Here is a 17,924-nt window from a genome sequence, read left to right on the forward strand (position 1 = left end):
CTCGTATCTCCTCCGCGGCGTCAGACGGAAGTTTCCGTACGGCTTGCTCTATACCTCCCATGAAATCTTCATATGGAATAGATCTTGGAGCAGGGGCGAAATTAAGCCCTTTAGAAAGGACGGATAAAGTATGTTCGTCAAGGGCATCACCCGTGAGATTAATCACGATTCGATTTACATCTGATTTTGGAGTAGGCGCCTTCTTTGGTAAAAGCCGAAGAAATTTATTCTTCAGCCTTTCCGTGTCTTGGCGAAATAAGATGTCAGCTTGAACAGTGGTGGAGACATCGATGTAATCCCAGTCCAAGGGAGAGAGGAAGGACGCGAGGCGTAGGTGTAACGGCATCAACTCTCTTGCAATTTCATCAAGAGATCTTCTCTTGTCGTGAATCCGGTCGCGGACAAGAGCGGCACCAGCTCTCTTCATTATCCTCCTCGCTGAGGGTGAGTCGACTCCGGTACGGACTTGGGCGAACTTCGGCAAGACATCTTGGTCCCGGCATCTTAGGAGGAATGCGAGTGAACTAAGAAGTTTCGCTTTCTCCTTCCTTAGGTGTTCAAGGCGGCGTATAATTATGTATGTTTCCTCCCCGTAGAGGTGTGTTATATATGATCTTGTTTTTTCTCGGCGAATATTTCTTATAAATATTTCTCGGGTTTCTAGCCGAGTGAGACTTTTTTGTTCTAACGTTTCGACGGAACACTCTTCCATCGTCCTCAGAGAATGAATGTGCTGCAGGCCCGCCTTCCTGCGCTTATATAGCCGTTCAAACCGCGGGGCATTGTTGTCGCCTTCTGTCCGTTATCTTTTTGATTAACGGTTTCCATTCCGTGCTTATCGTGTACCCAGAATCGCGATTTACTTTATTCCTCTCCAGCCGGATCTCAATGGCTTCTTTAAGGAGACGATCCCAAAACAAAGGTGCCTTAGAGATCACTCGAGCCTCATCAAAAGATATTATATGATCTTCCGTTAGGCTGTGTTCAGCGAGGGCCGATTTCTCCGGATGGAACAGTCTTATACACCTCTTGTGCTCTTTAATTCGTGTCTCTACCGTGCGCCCAGTCTCTCCGATGTACACTTTCCCACACTGACATGGGATACGGTAAACTCCAGGTGTTCTGAGTCCCAAGTTGTCCTTCACACGCACTAAATCCCCACGCAGTTTTTGCGGTGGTTTGTGTATAGTTTCAATATTCCGCTTTGCTAGAATCCTCGATATTTTCCCGGCCACAGTTGAGACATAAGGCAGACAAGCTCTTGCTATGGGTTTCTTATCTCTGGAAGGCATATCTGGAACGAGGAAGCTTTCAACGCGGTTATTCTTGTGCTCTGTGTTAGCTCTTAACAGGGCGAGCGAAATCTCTTTCTTCGTATACCCATTTCGGAGGAATGTTTCCCGTAGGTGATCTAATTCTTGTGGGAGGCTTTCTTTGTCTGCTATAATATTTGCACGATGCAGGAGGGTAGAGAGAACAGCTCTTTTTTGAGATGGATGGTGGTGACTTAAGCCATTTAGGTACAGGTCAGTGTGTGTTGGCTTCCGATAAACTCGGTGACCTAAAGTTCCGTCCTCCTTTCTTTGGATTAAAATATCGAGGAAGGGTAAACTGTTGTTTTTCTCTATCTCCATCGTGAATTGAATATTTTGATGTTGTTCATTCATGTGTTTCAGGAAATTATGCAGAGCCTTAGATCCATGAGACCAAACAATAAATGTATCATCCACATATCGGAAATAGTGTGTTGGTTTATGCGTCGCTGAGGCAAGGGCTTTTTCTTCGAAGGCTTCCATATAGAAATTCGCTATTGCAGGAGAGAGTGGTGATCCCATTGGTACACCATCCACTTGCTCGTAATATTTTCGATTATGGAGAAAATATGTGGACGTTAGTACATGATGAAAAAGGCTCACTGTCTTACGGTCAAAACGATCTTCTAGAAGCTCAAGCGTTTCCTTCAATGGAACACGAGTGAATAAAGACACGACGTCGAAGCTGACCATGATGTCTGTTTGAGCCAAGTGGAAATCTTGCAGGATCTTCACAAGTTCCGACGAATTTTTTATGTGGCGTTCACATGTTCCCACGTAGGGAGTTAATAAACCCGTGAGGTATTTGGCCAGGTAATAAGTGGGAGAGTCAATTGCACTCACAATGGGTCTTAAGGGTATATCTCTCTTATGAACTTTTGGCAGTCCATATAGTCTTGGCGGTATCGGAGCTTGTGGCACAAGGTTTCTTCTGATTTCTATTGGTAAACCTGCTTTCTTAATGAGTTCAATAGTCTTTCTGACTACGGAGTCAGTGGGGTCACGGTTTAAAGGACGATATGCCTTATCCTGAAGGACAAGTCGAAGTTTTTCTTCATAATCATTGGTCTTCATGACGACTGTCGCGTTTCCCTTATCGGCTGGAAGAATGACGAAGTCAACATTTTTCCGTAGTTTAGTCAAGGCCAATCTTTCCTCTCTGCTCAAATTCGGTTTTGGGATAGCAGCTCTTTTAAGAACCATCGATATCTCTCCTCGTATCTCCTCCGCGGCGTCAGACGGAAGTTTCCGTACGGCTTGCTCTATACCTCCCATGAAATCTTCATATGGAATAGATCTTGGAGCAGGGGCGAAATTAAGCCCTTTAGAAAGGACGGATAAAGTATGTTCGTCAAGGGCATCACCCGTGAGATTAATCACGATTCGATTTACATCTGATTTTGGAGTAGGCGCCTTCTTTGGTAAAAGCCGAAGAAATTTATTCTTCAGCCTTTCCGTGTCTTGGCGAAATAAGATGTCAGCTTGAACAGTGGTGGAGACATCGATGTAATCCCAGTCCAAGGGAGAGAGGAAGGACGCGAGGCGTAGGTGTAACGGCATCAACTCTCTTGCAATTTCATCAAGAGATCTTCTCTTGTCGTGAATCCGGTCGCGGACAAGAGCGGCACCAGCTCTCTTCATTATCCTCCTCGCTGAGGGTGAGTCGACTCCGGTACGGACTTGGGCGAACTTCGGCAAGACATCTTGGTCCCGGCATCTTAGGAGGAATGCGAGTGAACTAAGAAGTTTCGCTTTCTCCTTCCTTAGGTGTTCAAGGCGGCGTATAATTATGTATGTTTCCTCCCCGTAGAGGTGTGTTATATATGATCTTGTTTTTTCTCGGCGAATATTTCTTATAAATATTTCTCGGGTTTCTAGCCGAGTGAGACTTTTTTGTTCTAACGTTTCGACGGAACACTCTTCCATCGTCCTCAGAGAATGAATGTGCTGCAGGCCCGCCTTCCTGCGCTTATATAGCCGTTCAAACCGCGGGGCATTGTTGTCGCCTTCTGTCCGTTATCTTTTTGATTAACGGTTTCCATTCCGTGCTTATCGTGTACCCAGAATCGCGATTTACTTTATTCCTCTCCAGCCGGATCTCAATGGCTTCTTTAAGGAGACGATCCCAAAACAAAGGTGCCTTAGAGATCACTCGAGCCTCATCAAAAGATATTATATGATCTTCCGTTAGGCTGTGTTCAGCGAGGGCCGATTTCTCCGGATGGAACAGTCTTATACACCTCTTGTGCTCTTTAATTCGTGTCTCTACCGTGCGCCCAGTCTCTCCGATGTACACTTTCCCACACTGACATGGGATACGGTAAACTCCAGGTGTTCTGAGTCCCAAGTTGTCCTTCACACGCACTAAATCCCCACGCAGTTTTTGCGGTGGTTTGTGTATAGTTTCAATATTCCGCTTTGCTAGAATCCTCGATATTTTCCCGGCCACAGTTGAGACATAAGGCAGACAAGCTCTTGCTATGGGTTTCTTATCTCTGGAAGGCATATCTGGAACGAGGAAGCTTTCAACGCGGTTATTCTTGTGCTCTGTGTTAGCTCTTAACAGGGCGAGCGAAATCTCTTTCTTCGTATACCCATTTCGGAGGAATGTTTCCCGTAGGTGATCTAATTCTTGTGGGAGGCTTTCTTTGTCTGCTATAATATTTGCACGATGCAGGAGGGTAGAGAGAACAGCTCTTTTTTGAGATGGATGGTGGTGACTTAAGCCATTTAGGTACAGGTCAGTGTGTGTTGGCTTCCGATAAACTCGGTGACCTAAAGTTCCGTCCTCCTTTCTTTGGATTAAAATATCGAGGAAGGGTAAACTGTTGTTTTTCTCTATCTCCATCGTGAATTGAATATTTTGATGTTGTTCATTCATGTGTTTCAGGAAATTATGCAGAGCCTTAGATCCATGAGACCAAACAATAAATGTATCATCCACATATCGGAAATAGTGTGTTGGTTTATGCGTCGCTGAGGCAAGGGCTTTTTCTTCGAAGGCTTCCATATAGAAATTCGCTATTGCAGGAGAGAGTGGTGATCCCATTGGTACACCATCCACTTGCTCGTAATATTTTCGATTATGGAGAAAATATGTGGACGTTAGTACATGATGAAAAAGGCTCACTGTCTTACGGTCAAAACGATCTTCTAGAAGCTCAAGCGTTTCCTTCAATGGAACACGAGTGAATAAAGACACGACGTCGAAGCTGACCATGATGTCTGTTTGAGCCAAGTGGAAATCTTGCAGGATCTTCACAAGTTCCGACGAATTTTTTATGTGGCGTTCACATGTTCCCACGTAGGGAGTTAATAAACCCGTGAGGTATTTGGCCAGGTAATAAGTGGGAGAGTCAATTGCACTCACAATGGGTCTTAAGGGTATATCTCTCTTATGAACTTTTGGCAGTCCATATAGTCTTGGCGGTATCGGAGCTTGTGGCACAAGGTTTCTTCTGATTTCTATTGGTAAACCTGCTTTCTTAATGAGTTCAATAGTCTTTCTGACTACGGAGTCAGTGGGGTCACGGTTTAAAGGACGATATGCCTTATCCTGAAGGACAAGTCGAAGTTTTTCTTCATAATCATTGGTCTTCATGACGACTGTCGCGTTTCCCTTATCGGCTGGAAGAATGACGAAGTCAACATTTTTCCGTAGTTTAGTCAAGGCCAATCTTTCCTCTCTGCTCAAATTCGGTTTTGGGATAGCAGCTCTTTTAAGAACCATCGATATCTCTCCTCGTATCTCCTCCGCGGCGTCAGACGGAAGTTTCCGTACGGCTTGCTCTATACCTCCCATGAAATCTTCATATGGAATAGATCTTGGAGCAGGGGCGAAATTAAGCCCTTTAGAAAGGACGGATAAAGTATGTTCGTCAAGGGCATCACCCGTGAGATTAATCACGATTCGATTTACATCTGATTTTGGAGTAGGCGCCTTCTTTGGTAAAAGCCGAAGAAATTTATTCTTCAGCCTTTCCGTGTCTTGGCGAAATAAGATGTCAGCTTGAACAGTGGTGGAGACATCGATGTAATCCCAGTCCAAGGGAGAGAGGAAGGACGCGAGGAAGGAAACATTCCTCCGAAATGGGTATACGAAGAAAGAGATTTCGCTCGCAAGATCATATAATATCTTTTGATGAGGCTCGAGTGATCTCTAAGGCACCTTTGTTTTGGGATCGTCTCCTTAAAGAAGCCATTGAGATCCGGCTGGAGAGGAATAAAGTAAATCGCGATTCTGGGTACACGATAAGCACGGAATGGAAACCGTTAATCAAAAAGATAACGGACAGAAGGCGACAACAATGCCCCGCGGTTTGAACGGCTATATAAGCGCAGGAAGGCGGGCCTGCAGCACATTCATTCTCTGAGGACGATGGAAGAGTGTTCCGTCGAAACGTTAGAACAAAAAAGTCTCACTCGGCTAGAAACCCGAGAAATATTTATAAGAAATATTCGCCGAGAAAAAACAAGATCATATATAACACACCTCTACGGGGAGGAAACATACATAATTATACGCCGCCTTGAACACCTAAGGAAGGAGAAAGCGAAACTTCTTAGTTCACTCGCATTCCTCCTAAGATGCCGGGACCAAGATGTCTTGCCGAAGTTCGCCCAAGTCCGTACCGGAGTCGACTCACCCTCAGCGAGGAGGATAATGAAGAGAGCTGGTGCCGCTCTTGTCCGCGACCGGATTCACGACAAGAGAAGATCTCTTGATGAAATTGCAAGAGAGTTGATGCCGTTACACCTACGCCTCGCGTCCTTCCTCTCTCCCTTGGACTGGGATTACATCGATGTCTCCACCACTGTTCAAGCTGACATCTTATTTCGCCAAGACACGGAAAGGCTGAAGAATAAATTTCTTCGGCTTTTACCAAAGAAGGCGCCTACTCCAAAATCAGATGTAAATCGAATCGTGATTAATCTCACGGGTGATGCCCTTGACGAACATACTTTATCCGTCCTTTCTAAAGGGCTTAATTTCGCCCCTGCTCCAAGATCTATTCCATATGAAGATTTCATGGGAGGTATAGAGCAAGCCGTACGGAAACTTCCGTCTGACGCCGCGGAGGAGATACGAGGAGAGATATCGATGGTTCTTAAAAGAGCTGCTATCCCAAAACCGAATTTGAGCAGAGAGGAAAGATTGGCCTTGACTAAACTACGGAAAAATGTTGACTTCGTCATTCTTCCAGCCGATAAGGGAAACGCGACAGTCGTCATGAAGACCAATGATTATGAAGAAAAACTTCGACTTGTCCTTCAGGATAAGGCATATCGTCCTTTAAACCGTGACCCCACTGACTCCGTAGTCAGAAAGACTATTGAACTCATTAAGAAAGCAGGTTTACCAATAGAAATCAGAAGAAACCTTGTGCCACAAGCTCCGATACCGCCAAGACTATATGGACTGCCAAAAGTTCATAAGAGAGATATACCCTTAAGACCCATTGTGAGTGCAATTGACTCTCCCACTTATTACCTGGCCAAATACCTCACGGGTTTATTAACTCCCTACGTGGGAACATGTGAACGCCACATAAAAAATTCGTCGGAACTTGTGAAGATCCTGCAAGATTTCCACTTGGCTCAAACAGACATCATGGTCAGCTTCGACGTCGTGTCTTTATTCACTCGTGTTCCATTGAAGGAAACGCTTGAGCTTCTAGAAGATCGTTTTGACCGTAAGACAGTGAGCCTTTTTCATCATGTACTAACGTCCACATATTTTCTCCATAATCGAAAATATTACGAGCAAGTGGATGGTGTACCAATGGGATCACCACTCTCTCCTGCAATAGCGAATTTCTATATGGAAGCCTTCGAAGAAAAAGCCCTTGCCTCAGCGACGCATAAACCAACACACTATTTCCGATATGTGGATGATACATTTATTGTTTGGTCTCATGGATCTAAGGCTCTGCATAATTTCCTGAAACACATGAATGAACAACATCAAAATATTCAATTCACGATGGAGATAGAGAAAAACAACAGTTTACCCTTCCTCGATATTTTAATCCAAAGAAAGGAGGACGGAACTTTAGGTCACCGAGTTTATCGGAAGCCAACACACACTGACCTGTACCTAAATGGCTTAAGTCACCACCATCCATCTCAAAAAAGAGCTGTTCTCTCTACCCTCCTGCATCGTGCAAATATTATAGCAGACAAAGAAAGCCTCCCACAAGAATTAGATCACCTACGGGAAACATTCCTCCGAAATGGGTATACGAAGAAAGAGATTTCGCTCGCCCTGTTAAGAGCTAACACAGAGCACAAGAATAACCGCGTTGAAAGCTTCCTCGTTCCAGATATGCCTTCCAGAGATAAGAAACCCATAGCAAGAGCTTGTCTGCCTTATGTCTCAACTGTGGCCGGGAAAATATCGAGGATTCTAGCAAAGCGGAATATTGAAACTATACACAAACCACCGCAAAAACTGCGTGGGGATTTAGTGCGTGTGAAGGACAACTTGGGACTCAGAACACCTGGAGTTTACCGTATCCCATGTCAGTGTGGGAAAGTGTACATCGGAGAGACTGGGCGCACGGTAGAGACACGAATTAAAGAGCACAAGAGGTGTATAAGACTGTTCCATCCGGAGAAATCGGCCCTCGCTGAACACAGCCTAACGGAAGATCATATAATATCTTTTGATGAGGCTCGAGTGATCTCTAAGGCACCTTTGTTTTGGGATCGTCTCCTTAAAGAAGCCATTGAGATCCGGCTGGAGAGGAATAAAGTAAATCGCGATTCTGGGTACACGATAAGCACGGAATGGAAACCGTTAATCAAAAAGATAACGGACAGAAGGCGACAACAATGCCCCGCGGTTTGAACGGCTATATAAGCGCAGGAAGGCGGGCCTGCAGCACATTCATTCTCTGAGGACGATGGAAGAGTGTTCCGTCGAAACGTTAGAACAAAAAAGTCTCACTCGGCTAGAAACCCGAGAAATATTTATAAGAAATATTCGCCGAGAAAAAACAAGATCATATATAACACACCTCTACGGGGAGGAAACATACATAATTATACGCCGCCTTGAACACCTAAGGAAGGAGAAAGCGAAACTTCTTAGTTCACTCGCATTCCTCCTAAGATGCCGGGACCAAGATGTCTTGCCGAAGTTCGCCCAAGTCCGTACCGGAGTCGACTCACCCTCAGCGAGGAGGATAATGAAGAGAGCTGGTGCCGCTCTTGTCCGCGACCGGATTCACGACAAGAGAAGATCTCTTGATGAAATTGCAAGAGAGTTGATGCCGTTACACCTACGCCTCGCGTCCTTCCTCTCTCCCTTGGACTGGGATTACATCGATGTCTCCACCACTGTTCAAGCTGACATCTTATTTCGCCAAGACACGGAAAGGCTGAAGAATAAATTTCTTCGGCTTTTACCAAAGAAGGCGCCTACTCCAAAATCAGATGTAAATCGAATCGTGATTAATCTCACGGGTGATGCCCTTGACGAACATACTTTATCCGTCCTTTCTAAAGGGCTTAATTTCGCCCCTGCTCCAAGATCTATTCCATATGAAGATTTCATGGGAGGTATAGAGCAAGCCGTACGGAAACTTCCGTCTGACGCCGCGGAGGAGATACGAGGAGAGATATCGATGGTTCTTAAAAGAGCTGCTATCCCAAAACCGAATTTGAGCAGAGAGGAAAGATTGGCCTTGACTAAACTACGGAAAAATGTTGACTTCGTCATTCTTCCAGCCGATAAGGGAAACGCGACAGTCGTCATGAAGACCAATGATTATGAAGAAAAACTTCGACTTGTCCTTCAGGATAAGGCATATCGTCCTTTAAACCGTGACCCCACTGACTCCGTAGTCAGAAAGACTATTGAACTCATTAAGAAAGCAGGTTTACCAATAGAAATCAGAAGAAACCTTGTGCCACAAGCTCCGATACCGCCAAGACTATATGGACTGCCAAAAGTTCATAAGAGAGATATACCCTTAAGACCCATTGTGAGTGCAATTGACTCTCCCACTTATTACCTGGCCAAATACCTCACGGGTTTATTAACTCCCTACGTGGGAACATGTGAACGCCACATAAAAAATTCGTCGGAACTTGTGAAGATCCTGCAAGATTTCCACTTGGCTCAAACAGACATCATGGTCAGCTTCGACGTCGTGTCTTTATTCACTCGTGTTCCATTGAAGGAAACGCTTGAGCTTCTAGAAGATCGTTTTGACCGTAAGACAGTGAGCCTTTTTCATCATGTACTAACGTCCACATATTTTCTCCATAATCGAAAATATTACGAGCAAGTGGATGGTGTACCAATGGGATCACCACTCTCTCCTGCAATAGCGAATTTCTATATGGAAGCCTTCGAAGAAAAAGCCCTTGCCTCAGCGACGCATAAACCAACACACTATTTCCGATATGTGGATGATACATTTATTGTTTGGTCTCATGGATCTAAGGCTCTGCATAATTTCCTGAAACACATGAATGAACAACATCAAAATATTCAATTCACGATGGAGATAGAGAAAAACAACAGTTTACCCTTCCTCGATATTTTAATCCAAAGAAAGGAGGACGGAACTTTAGGTCACCGAGTTTATCGGAAGCCAACACACACTGACCTGTACCTAAATGGCTTAAGTCACCACCATCCATCTCAAAAAAGAGCTGTTCTCTCTACCCTCCTGCATCGTGCAAATATTATAGCAGACAAAGAAAGCCTCCCACAAGAATTAGATCACCTACGGGAAACATTCCTCCGAAATGGGTATACGAAGAAAGAGATTTCGCTCGCCCTGTTAAGAGCTAACACAGAGCACAAGAATAACCGCGTTGAAAGCTTCCTCGTTCCAGATATGCCTTCCAGAGATAAGAAACCCATAGCAAGAGCTTGTCTGCCTTATGTCTCAACTGTGGCCGGGAAAATATCGAGGATTCTAGCAAAGCGGAATATTGAAACTATACACAAACCACCGCAAAAACTGCGTGGGGATTTAGTGCGTGTGAAGGACAACTTGGGACTCAGAACACCTGGAGTTTACCGTATCCCATGTCAGTGTGGGAAAGTGTACATCGGAGAGACTGGGCGCACGGTAGAGACACGAATTAAAGAGCACAAGAGGTGTATAAGACTGTTCCATCCGGAGAAATCGGCCCTCGCTGAACACAGCCTAACGGAAGATCATATAATATCTTTTGATGAGGCTCGAGTGATCTCTAAGGCACCTTTGTTTTGGGATCGTCTCCTTAAAGAAGCCATTGAGATCCGGCTGGAGAGGAATAAAGTAAATCGCGATTCTGGGTACACGATAAGCACGGAATGGAAACCGTTAATCAAAAAGATAACGGACAGAAGGCGACAACAATGCCCCGCGGTTTGAACGGCTATATAAGCGCAGGAAGGCGGGCCTGCAGCACATTCATTCTCTGAGGACGATGGAAGAGTGTTCCGTCGAAACGTTAGAACAAAAAAGTCTCACTCGGCTAGAAACCCGAGAAATATTTATAAGTCAAAGAAATTGGTTACTTTTCTAGGGAGAAGAGCAAAGTAGTTTGAATGGAAAGCATGATTCTCTGTAAGACGATAAAGTGCGAATCATTTCATGGATTTTTTTAGTAATCCATAACCGACCATGATAAAAGTTTCAAGGTAGAAAAACGATTTCAACGTTAAACGCAGCCATTTATTTATTAAAGCAAACTGAGTAAAGAAAACCGAATCAAAAAGTTGGAGTGTCGACCTACGCACAAATCTCTGCCCACGATATGATAATGACATTACCATTTCCATTTCATAAAAAGTGATTGAAATTAATGGTGGTCGAGAGAAGCATGCATATGCCAACGGCGACTGAGAGAAAGAAAGTCAAGGCCTCAAAGAGAAATGATTGAAGCAACGAGAGCACATGAGTTTGTGTGCCAATCAGTTGGACTGCAAAGCAAAAAGTCTCACGTTCTTGAGTAAGTCATGCTTGAAATATTTAAATCTGGGAGATGAAAAATAATGTGTGGCAAAGTAAAGAGATAAATAAAGCATGCAAACTGGTTTAACTTACTCTAAGAAATACTCCCGTCTCTTGGTGACTTGAATACCACCTCAAAAGGGGGCGTGGCTTTTCTCTATGGGCTATTCCCAGTAATCGTCACTGGATTCTAACGGAAAGCATATTTTGAATTTTATTACGTATTTACCCTTATTTACAGCATTTTTTAATGCTTAAAAGTATCATTAACTATGTTAGATTCGGTAAACCCAAGAGCTGACACGAAATTATGTTTTGTATACAACGACAGGGAATAGCATAAACACTGGTTCACTTCATTTCTTCATCAGCTGATTTATGACATTGATACTCAAAATTTCTTTGCAACTTGGAAATAATTTGATAAACATAAAACCCTATCAACATAATCAGGCATGAGAATCAGTAATTTCTGAAAAAAGAGAGTGGAATTCGGTGCCATATCCTAGGCTTTTCATTCACAACTTCCACGTTTTATATTCATTGTTAAATCTTGAACACTACGAAAGCCATACTTAAACGAAATTAATCAAAGGCTAGAAAAGATTACAACGGTCATTCACTCTTGATGAAAGGAGTCAATGACCAACCGCTAAGGAATATTTTCCTACGTCCAACAGCTAGGTTACGAACCGGTTATCAAGTAATTCCTCTCATACTTAGTGCACTTCCCTTCCTCGCAGCCCTCGTGTTAGTATCGCCTCACGCGCAGGTGTATCAAGCAGGAGTTAAAATGTACAAAAAATACAAATGCATAAAAAACAATTTAAAAGCGGTAATCTTCAATTGAAGCGAGAATAGAATATTATTATACTGTTTCAGGCTGTATTTTTGGCGAAAAACAACTACTGAGAAAGTTTAATCGTGATTTGGAGTAAAAAGAGCGAATTATGATGAACTCGAAGCATCCTCTTCACGACGCTCTGAGGCAGGGAAACCTCGAATTGTATTAGCAAATGATAAAATTATTAGTAAGATCTGGTAAGTGAAATATCTCTTGATCGGAAACAATAATTTTCCTACTCTACCATTTCAAGAAAATTGCGTTTAAGGAACAAGATGTTGATGTCAATCTGAATGGTAGCCACGCGCCATCTCAATAATACGGGGTGAAAAAGAGGAATTAGAAAATTTCCGGAAGGAAGAAACCGTAACAACAATGAAAGGAACTAAATATGAGGCAAAAGTTTTAAAATAAATTCTTGCGATTTTTCAAGTTATAAAATTTATTACGACCTATGAAGATAATGTATAGGTACTTGAAGATGATATATTAACATTGAAAGCTAGGTTAATACATTTTTTAATCATGGAAAATTGCAAGTATTTGTCTTAATACGGGAAAATTCCATTCCATCACGTTTGAAACCTCAAATTGTATTAAGTAGTAAATTATAAAATTAAAAGTAAGATCTGCTAAGTGAGATATCTCTTGATTGGAAACAAATAGGCCGCATCATTGTACAGTATCCAATTAAATTTTTATTTTAATGTTTCCCAAATCCAATGGAGGCATTTGAGTTCAAAGACCAACACTTTTTTGCGGGGTGTCAGAGTCCAAAAACAATAATAAATTCTGAGCCTTCGTCTTCGCCATGCTTAAATGGTGGAGCCAAACTTGAAAAACCCGTTCTGTTCTCTCAGCCGAGTGAGTATTCATCCGAGAATTAGGGCAAAGCTTTCGAGTATTTTGCAATGAACGAAATGAATGTACAAAAGTTCAAAAATAGCAAGGCGAAGATGCAGAATGAAGGAGTAGATTTACAAGGAGAACATCGCAGTCGGAACTTTTGGTCTAGCCTAAAATAGTCACGAAACCATCGAAACGAAAGCTGAAACGTGATATGAAGAGATAATAGTGACAGAATGAGGGAAAATGAAATAAAGAGGAAAAAGTTGCTGGATATAACGGTTTCGCGGTCAATCGGTAGAATGCTTTGAAAATACAATTAGGTTTGGAATGGACGTTGTGCGTGATTATAATGACTAATCTGAGAGCAGATATTCTCGAATTTGAAGCATTGACGTCAGTGAGCTTATCTCCTAAAACTTCTAGTATCGCTACCATATGAAGAAGTAAAGGTTGTATTCTTTCTTTCGAGAAATAACGAATTAGTTAAAGAAGCAATGAAAGGAAACGTGCTTTCCTATTATTTATTGTTACGCTGCAGATACTTCATGAAATACAGTTTAAAGTCTACTAATTTATTCAGTTTATTGGAAGGTCATAATGTAGCAGGGAGCATAATAGTGCAATCGGAAACACTAGGTCACTCACTAAAACTCCTCGGTTTCTTTTGCTCGAAAATAAAATGCTTCTGCTCCAAAGAAATCCTTGCCGCTAGCTTCAAAGCGACGTAAAATTAGAGCTATTTAATGACTGGATCGTATAAGTTTTCAAGATAATCCTGAATCCGGCCTAGTTCACATAACCTGGCAAGTAATCATTACTTGAGCAAGGCCGAATTCGTTAATCATCAAATTTTCATGCGGTATTATAAAAAATATACATTATCAATTTATAATGTATTATAATAAAACTTTATATATTCACATGCGATGTATTGATTACAATAGACAGACAATCTATAATTAATTTTATCCTAAAAAGAAGCGGTAATACTAGTGGCAGTATTTACGTATCCAAGGGTGAAGCACTTGAACGAAATTGGCGTATTTCTAACTTAGTCAAGTGCATTGAAACGTAATGCCGTAAAAGAGTGTGCTTTCATAAGGGTTCTTTGTTGCAAAGCGTTCAGAATTTTGGTAATAATTGCGAATGATGGAATCAATCATAAATTCGGTCATGGGAGGTAGATATAAAGTCGAACTATTAGAAATCGCTGTTGTGAATGGCTGACAAGAGAATTAAGCGAGTGGGAACATTACTCATCGTGTACGACACGGAAAACGCTGGGAGGGCAAACGGTCAGCGCTGTAAGACGAAGCGTGATGGAATGGAGAGGAAACGTGCGAGAAGAAGACGACAAAGGTCGGAAAAAAGCTGAACTTGGACAAGAATAATAAGGAGAGGCACTTATCCAGATGTGGAAGAAAGGAAATCGTGGTGACTATGTGCACGTTGGAAAACGCAATCTCCACCTTGTGGTGATCTTTCACTTGAAGGCCATTACGACGATAACTATGATCGCATTTGGACAGCTCTTTCGAGAAGGATCGAGAATTAATACAGCAAATGCCAAAAACTGACACGTTGGTGCAGAAGGATGAAATAAATGAATGAATGAATGGCAGGGGTTTTCGCTTTAGATAAAGTTTCGACAGAGGGCGTAGGATTTCCGCTCGTGGAGAACAGAATATCTCTTAATCTCACATATGCACCGCTGGCTCGGATAATTAGCAAGGGTTTTCATTTAAAGGTTAGGAATCTGAAATCTCGAAAAGAAAAACTCCTAGCAACTCAAGTGAGATTGCTGATTCGTGATATCGCTAAGTGTAGAGCGAAATACCCCATTGCATAATATTAGAAAATCAATTTATCTGAGGAAACCCAAGATAAAGTAACAAAGTGGAATAACTGCTATTCAAGTAAAAGCTGACAAATTGGATGATATCGATGCACATCTTTGGAAATATGCGTCATTGTATCGTCAAAACTTGATAGTGGGGCTTTACAAAATGTCTGAATTCGGCGGCACGACCCTCCATCTCAAAAGGAATTAAAGCCAATAAAATCTCCGAAATGATAAGGAAAATGGAATTGTTCGAAATTTAAGAAATATTCATATATATATATGAATATGTTTAAATATATATGGCTATATCAAAGTATAAGGTCACTTCACTTAGAAAACGGTAGTCCTTTTGTGTGTATTCAAAGTGATTGATCGATATTAGAGTAAAATAAGAAAAAAGAAATACAAATACAAAGTTATTTCTCGTGATGCAACAATCTATTGGGTGATTTGATTTTTTATTACGAATTAAAATGAATAAATAGCTTTGTCATTCACTCCTTACCATTCCGTTAAATAATTCTACGATAAACTTATAAGATGGTAATTTTAATTTTTCCAAACCCTAAACAGTTGGTACTTTTGTTTACCTGACCTAATATACCAGTATTATTCAATGCCAAATCTCTGGCAAAAAAATTCTAAAGCTAAAGAATTTGTATCACACAATATCCTTTTGCTTAATCAGACTAGAGTATTTGTTATACGATAGCACAATGGCCAAATCATAAAGTCGGATGTTGTGCAAACAAAGATTTCATCAGACTAAGACAATATCTTAAAGCTACTTTTCAAAGAAAATTTCCAAGGTGTCTTAATTATCTTCTAAGAATTCGACTAGAGAAATATCTCCGCTTTCAAAAATAATCCATTACGAAAGAGAATTTCCCAAGTAGATAACCTCAACATCTCAGTTATTACCTTTATTTGGTTGAACTGTTATCCATAACGCTGAGATATAGACTTAAAAACCCCATAATCATTTTTGATACTTTTCAAAAAGTTTCCAATAACCTGACTACATAATTTTCTGAAAATAATGTAAACCTTCCATTGCTACACATTAAAACATCTGAGACCTAATTTCTCATCGGTTTCCTAGATTTTTTATTGTTGAAATGAATATGCTAACGAAATAATTGTAAAATTAAATACAGTTTTTTTGTATCATATAGTAAAACTTCCACATAATCATGCAGGAGGTGGGAAGAAGATGAAAGATTAAACTATCAATGTAGTCATTACATCGTCGATATTTACGTTAATATTTTTCAACGAGAGAATGCAAGATTGAATATAATCATCTTGGTTTTTGTATTTTAATTGCATTTATTTGTCTCAATATAGACATTAGAACCCTAAAATTCCCCTTTCATAAATTATAAACTCGATTTTCCACTGGGATGTTGAGTGCGGCGTTAATTATAACCGGTATAAATGACCCTTGCTTTTGCTAGAAAATACTACATTTTGGTTTCCGTGCAGGAATAAAATCATTCATATCCCCACGGGCGTGATTCCAAAAAGTTTTCACACACAAAGGCAGCAAACACATGTTCCAAAGACCGCCTTCACCCCCTCAAGGCTAATAGAGATCCTAATTACTTAACGGCAGACTCGCTCGAAACCAGAGAGATGACCAAAGGCTACGCACGCCATTGGATCCGAGTGAATTAGAGAGAGAGAGAGCGAGGGAAAACGGCGGAGCATCTCGTGACTTATTAAATGCTACTCCGTCAATTTATACGCCTTTTTATACTCCTGCTCACAGAAACGTGGACTTGATCACGTCAAAACACAACTCGGAACGCGAGAAATTAAATATAGAAAATAAAGTGATTTCAACGTACGCTGGCAAGGATGATTCCTCGGGCTACCGGTGAACGCCCTCAGGGTGACCTTCAGCGCGGCTCCCACACCGTATCTCCCTGGAGAGGTCTTCAGCCGCAGCGAGGACGAAGAACTCGAAGAGGATGCAGCAACTTCGGTGATCGGGTCTATGTATTTTTTATGAGGACACCGGCTTCAGAATACCAAAATAAGAAGTCCTCGCTCGATGCAGATGTGAGATTCAGCACTCCAGAATAGCTTCAATGTGCTGAAGCCGACGGAGATACCACGATTTTGTACAACAAATCTATTCTTCCAGGCACGTTGATCTTTGGAGATATTTAGAGTAGCACCGAAAGGTGATGATTGTCGATGAGAAAGGCAACAACTTCTTCGCAAGAAGACGCTTCAAAGAAGGAGGCTGCTGCACTTGATGGATGTACACACTGTATTTTTTCGGCGAGGACCTCCCGGGCAAGGGGCGCAGAATAAATTCCGAAGCCGGGGACCCGGTGTTGTTGGCGGTTGAGGGAGTGAGCAATTGAAGGCCGATGCCTGGCTCTCGCGAGAATATATACAAGTGAGCCTCGGCTATGGGGAGGCTCTCCCGCACGAGTGGAGACGGAGGAGGAGGGGTGGGGAGGGACAGAGGGTTGAGAGGGACGGGGGTATGGGACGATAGGGGGAGGATCCAGGGAAAGGGGGTACTGGCCGTGCCACGGCTTTAGGTGTGGGGTGGGGAGGGTGCAACAATAGCAGAGGGGAATTGACCGAGAAGGTGTTTTATCGGTTTAGGGCCCACGTGACGGAACATTAGCACATTTTGCAGCTATGGAGTCGCTCTTTCCGCTCCATAAGGGTATCGTGACCTCGACCAGCTGGTACTGCCTGCGTATCACATCTGCGTGATTCATCTTGCCGAGACCAATAATGGACTTGATTGATTACCATGGGAAAAATTCCAAGGCTAAATACCGAGCAAGGAATTCTGCGGTGAAATAAAATTATGCATGAAAGAAAGAGGCTATGTATTCACAGATATTAAAATATTTTTCTTTCGGATTAGTTCCGATTCTCTAGTCTTTAAAAAATATAAGTAAATTATAGTATTAAAACGACACTCATTCAGCATCTATTATCAGATTCCATTCCTTGCTACCGGGTTTAGATGGAAGAAGAGGCTTCATCATCTCAGTCTCGCCCCACAAAAGGTGTTTAATTCTTAATATCCTAGGCAACTTCTGCTCAAATGATAAAAATCTTTAAATTTTCCCTTTTTTTAATTA

General features: G+C 42.0%; 1 protein-coding gene across 1 annotated transcript in view; it reads right to left on the bottom strand.

The window, feature by feature from the left end:
• LOC124158870 (elongation of very long chain fatty acids protein AAEL008004-like) overlaps window positions 1-17,184 on the bottom strand; it is a 72,032-nt gene extending 54,848 nt beyond the window's left edge. Inside the window, exon 1 of the mRNA XM_046534277.1 lies at window positions 16,659-17,184. The gene's annotated coding sequence lies outside the window, so the exon portion shown is untranslated. The remainder of the gene's footprint in view (window positions 1-16,658) is intronic.
• Window positions 17,185-17,924: the final 740 nt, after the last annotated feature.

This window comes from Ischnura elegans, chromosome 1 (assembly GCF_921293095.1).
Source record: "Ischnura elegans chromosome 1, ioIscEleg1.1, whole genome shotgun sequence".
NCBI classification, from domain to species: domain Eukaryota; kingdom Metazoa; phylum Arthropoda; class Insecta; order Odonata; family Coenagrionidae; genus Ischnura; species Ischnura elegans.